At 39.3% G+C, this 5,622-nt stretch overlaps 1 non-coding gene across 1 annotated transcript; it reads right to left on the bottom strand.

Moving 5' to 3' along the window:
• Window positions 1–1,905: 1,905 nt before the first annotated feature.
• On the bottom strand, window positions 1,906–2,011 carry LOC128282309 (small nucleolar RNA R71). Its single transcript, XR_008272536.1, has one exon. It is a non-coding gene; the product is annotated as a small nucleolar RNA R71 (small nucleolar RNA).
• Between the last annotated feature and the right edge of the window lie 3,611 nt (window positions 2,012–5,622).

Consider the following 5,622-nt stretch of genomic DNA (forward strand, 5'->3'; position numbering starts at 1 on the left):
TGCCCGTGGCCTTCGGGGGTGTCGACCAAGGTTTACACGATTCACACGACCTGGCCATTGAGCCCACACGGCCGTGGCAATTTAACGGATCAAACACAGCCTAGCAATCACGTCACATGGGCGTGTCCCTTTTCAAAGAGTTGTATTTTACATGGAAAAGGGTACTTAGGAAGGAAGAAAGCCAATCCAAAGCCTATATAAACACCTTAAGTATGACCCAGAGAGGGGGCCTCTTCCAGAACTTTTTTGGAATACAGAACCACACGCCAGGAATTACTTGAAGGAAGCCAGACGATCCATCCCAAAAGCCGGAGCTACTCCAATACTAAAGATCTCTCTCAGAATTCCTTCAGGGGTTTTAGAGTTTTCTTCATGTTTTGTTATTTTTATACTTTTGAGATGTACTCTTATTTTATTATGAACTAAACCCTTAGATACCTAAGGGGATAAAACCTATGATGGATCTTGTTATTATTATCGAATCGTATGATAAATACTTGATTTGTTCTTAATTATGTGTTCTTAAAGCTTGAGTTAATATTCCGGGTATTAATTCATGATTTGATGTGCTTATGCAGAGGAGGAATAGACCCTGCTTAAGAGTAGATTTGGCATAATTAAGCGGAGTTGATTGAACGCCTAGAAATAGGGTTACGAGATTTTGCTGGATTAGGGTGAAACCTAATATGGTAGTTCATAGAATGATTTACTGCTTCCCTAGGGGTTTTAATTAAGAAAGAAATTTCGATTAATTCAACTGAGGGTTAGACGTTATTAGGCTCGAAAGGGATAATAACATAGGTTAGGGAGTCTCACGGATCAAGTCAAGTGAATAAATCGTCCGATTTAGAGTCATATAACAAGTGAAATCTAGGTGGATTCCTCCTTGGGTGTCGTCTTTATTAATTGCTTCTCTTCAAGTCTTTTTCCAAATTTTCTCCTCACTTTAATAAAATTAGTTAATTAGTTTAGATAATTAGTTTAATAAACAAATCCTTTATTCCTAGGCTAGATAATAAAAAGATAGTTATTACTGGTACTTTTGGTTCCCTTGGATACGATATCCCGATCTTGTCATTACTATACTATTGTTCGATAGGTGCGCTTGCCTTTTCGTCGTGATAATAGTTAGTATAGGTTTGATCTTTATTATAAATATTTATTACTTGTTACGAATCACACGATCAAGTTTTTGGCGCTGTTGCCGGGGAATTGAAATATTAGGAACACTAAATTTTTATTACTTTAGCCATTTATTTTTCTTACAATTTTATTTTATTTTATTATTTATTAATTTACTTTTTCTCTCTTTTGGCAGGTTTTTATAGTTTATGACTAGAAGAAACCCATCAGTACCATTACTTTTTGACGAAGAAATCAATCGCACTGTTCGTAGAAATCAAAGAGAAATAAGGCGTAGTTTACGATACACAGAGAACGAGTGAGAAGACGATACTCAAACCCCAACCGAAGAGATGGCCGAAAACCTAGGCGATCAGCTGCCTCCTGCAAATGCAGCTAATCAAAATCCTGCTCCACGTACTATGTATGATTATGCTAAACCTTCTTTAACAGGAACTGAGTCTAGTATAGTTAGACTTGCTATTGCTGCGAATAATTTCGAACTAAAACCTAACACAATTCAGATGATACAACAGTTTGTCCAGTTTGATGGTTTGCAGGATGAGGATCCCAACACGCACTTGGCGAATTTTCTTGAATTTTGCGATATATTCAAAATCAATGGCATTTCTGATAATGCCATTCGTCTTCGATTATTTCCCTTTTCACTGAGAAATAAAGCCAAGCAGTGGTTGAACTCGTTACCACGAGGTTTTATCACTACTTGGGAACAAATGATCGAGAAATTTTTACTAAAATATTTTCCGCCAGCTAAAACAGCTAAATTACATAATGATATCTCTTCTTTTGTGCAGATGGATTTAGAAACACTTTCCAATGCATGGGAGAGATACAAGGACTTATTGAGAAGGTGCCCTCACCATGGGTTACCACTTTGGCTGCAAATTCAAACGTTCTACAATGGTGTGAATCCCTCGACAAGACAAATGATTGACACAGCTGCTAACGGAACCATCAACAATAAAACACCGAAAGATGCTTATGAATTCATAGAGGAGATGTCACTGAACAACTATCAGTGGCAAGTTATGAGGACAAAGCCAACGAAAACAGCCGACGTTTATAACATCGATTCAGTCACCATGCTTTCTAATCAGGTAGAACTTCTCAATAAAAAGATTGATAGTTTTCTTGGTTCTACGCAGGTACATCCAGTAATGAGGTGTGACTCAAGCGGAGGAGGTGTGCATATAGAATACCAATCCTTCAATCCTACAACTAAATAAGAACAAGTCAACTATATGGGTAACAATAACTTTAGATCTCAAAATAACCCATAAAGTAATACCTATAATGCAGGTTGGAGGAACCACCCAAATTTCTCCTAGGGTTGTTAAGGGAATCAAAAGCCACAAAATCCTCAGGGTTTTCAACAGCCACCTTATCAACAAGAGAAGAAACCAAACCTTGAAGAGATGCTTTCTAAATTCATCTCGGTGTCAGAAACCCATTTCCAAAATACCGAGACAGCACTTAAGAATCAACAAGCATCAATCCAAGGACTCAAAACTCAGATAGGCCAGCTGTCCAAACTAATCTCCGAATGACCACAAGGTAGCTTACCAAGTAATACTGAATGTAATCTGAGGGAACACCTCAATGCAATTAGCACTCAAAATAAGGACGGACTCATTGCACCCGAGCCAGAAATACAACAAAACAACGCGATGAACAAAGGACGAGAAGAGGTAAACAATAATGATCCCAAACAGGTAAGTACGAATCACGAACCTCATGTGCCATATCCTAAAGCGATGATGAAAGACAGAATAAAAGAACAATTCAGTAAGTTTGTCAAACTCTTAAAGAAATTACAAATTAACTTACCCTTTATTGAAGATCTTTCGCAGATGCCCAACTCAGCAAAATTCTTAAAGGAACTTCTGAGCAATAAAAGGAAATTAGACGCTACATCGCATGTGGAACTCAATGTAGTCTGCTCAGCTATTCTAAAGAATAAACTACCTAACAAATTGAAAGATCTAGGGAGTTTTACAATTCCTTGCTTAATTGGTAGTTTATCTGTGAATAATGCTTTAGCTGATCTAGGGGCAAGTATAAATGTTATGCCCTATAAAATGTTTAAACGACTCGGTCTTGGTAAACCCAAAGACTAGGATGAGCATACAATTGGCTGACAAAATAGTTAGAACCTAAGGGTATTATTGAAGATGTTCTTGTTAAAATTGATAAGTTTATTTACCCAGTAGACTTTGTCGTCTTAGATATGGATGAGGATAACGAGGTACCTTTAATTTTAGGACGACCTTTTTTAGCAACTGCCAGAACCATTATTAATGTAGGCACAGAAGAGCTAACACTTCGTGCAAGTGATGACGCAGTAACACTTCAAGCACGGGACTTAGTCAAAACCTCTAAAACTCAAGATAACGCTATAAAACCTGTCATGATAAAACTAATACTAAATCATCCTTGTAGGAACCCCCTTGAACCAAGACAATGGAGACAGTGCACTATTATCATGTAGAGAACAAAGATACCCATGAGCAATGAAGCCTTCAAATAGAGGAGCTAGATGAATGGTGAGCACACAAACCGAGAACACGTGATAAACTGAAACTATGCCAAAACAAGCCCGATACCTCTCCTAATCAACTTCAGGTTGGTGATAAAGTCTTACTGGATGCCCCAGATCCCCACATTGTCACTATCACACCAAATAAGGAAATCCCTCTTATGGTACTCAGTATTTTCCCATTCAATACGGTTGAGGTGAGTCATCCCAGGTTCGGCACTTTTAAGGTAAACAACACCCGATTAAAACCTTATTTGAAGATTGACAGCAGGAACAAGGAGTATGAAATCCTCAAACCACCATGATAAATCAACGGAGAGGTAAGTCGAGCTTAGACTATAAATAAACACTTCTCGGGAGGCAACCCGAGCACAACATATTTTGGTTTCTTTATTTTTAACTTCTCACACATCAAATCAATTAACTTAGTCTTTGAATTGCAAAGCGTTTCAGCACACACGGCCAGGCACACGGGCGTGCCTAAAGCCATGGCCAAACAGGGGAAGAGACACGGCCGTGCGATACGGCCATGTTGAAGCAGGACATGATTTGCCTAAAATACGGGGTGCGATAAATCCCCACGGCCGTGCGACATGGCCGGGGGTGAACTTGGTAGGAAAAACACGGGTGTGGGGATAGAAAACCATGGGTGTGCTAGGGATAAGGCTTAATTTTGTTTCTTCAACACGGGTGTGCGACACGTTAGTGCCATTCAGCTGTGTAAAAATACACGGCCGTGCTACCATAAAACATGGGCGTGGGAGAAGCGAACAAAGCTAGGCACGGCCGTGCGACATGGTCGTGTTCGACACACGCCCAAGACACATGGGCATGTGATAGTAGCCGGGCACGACCTAACTCGCCAAATTTAAAAAACATGGGCTCACCCTTAAAGTACACAGGCGTGGCCTTAGGCCGTTTGACCCTCCCCTATATAAACAAACCACTGTTCATCTTCTTCCCCCTTTCAAAACCCCAGCTGAAATCTACCCTTCCACAACCCCTAATCCCTATTCCGACCACAATTCCCCAGATTCTCACTTCCCCAACCCCCAAACCACCCTCAAATCCACTCTCCTTACATTAATCCCCATTTTCCCCTTCCTATACCCTCTATTTTCCCACCACACGGCTTCCTCTCCACGTCACATGCCCGTGCTCACCACCACACGCCCGTGCACCGCCTTACAACAAGCTTTGGTTCACTTTCTCAACCTTATTTTTCCAATTTGTGTTGCTACATTAGTATTCTACATGCTTTGCATAGATTTTGTTACAATTACAAATATGTTTTAGACAAGTTAGGAATTTGCTTTAGAATTTTCTATATTTCACTTGTTTAAGCTACTAAATAGCATATACTAATTTTAGGCCTATTGCTTAACTATTGATGTATCTTGGATTCTAACAATGCTCATGTATTTTCAGGTACATTATGTCATCATCAAGAGGCAAGAAGGCCGCGGTCCCTTCCTCAAAGAGACGTAGGGGACCGGTGATCGCGTGATTCGTAACAAGTAATAAATATTTATAATGAAGATCAGACTTAGACTAACTATTATCAAGACGAAAAGGCAAGCGCACCTATCGAACAATAGTATAGTAACAGCAAGACCGGGATATTGTACCTAAGGGAACCAAAAATACTAGTAATAACTATCTTTTTATTATCTAGCCTAAGAATAAAAGGGGTTTATCTTAATTAACTAATTATTTAAACTAAGAACGCACAGAAAAAAGAATTGGGGAATTGCTTTTGGGAAAATCGATTGACTTGAGACAATACCTAAGGAAAAATCCACCTAGACTTGTTATTCTGGCTCCGAATCGGACGATTTATTCATTCAACTTGTTCCGTAGAGATCCCTAAGTTATGTTATTATCCCTATTCAAGACTAATAACGTCTAATCCCTAGATTGAATAACCGAGACTTTTCTCTAAT

Source organism: Gossypium arboreum, chromosome 1 (genome assembly GCF_025698485.1).
Source record: "Gossypium arboreum isolate Shixiya-1 chromosome 1, ASM2569848v2, whole genome shotgun sequence".
In the NCBI taxonomy this organism is placed as follows: Eukaryota; Viridiplantae; Streptophyta; class Magnoliopsida; order Malvales; family Malvaceae; genus Gossypium; species Gossypium arboreum.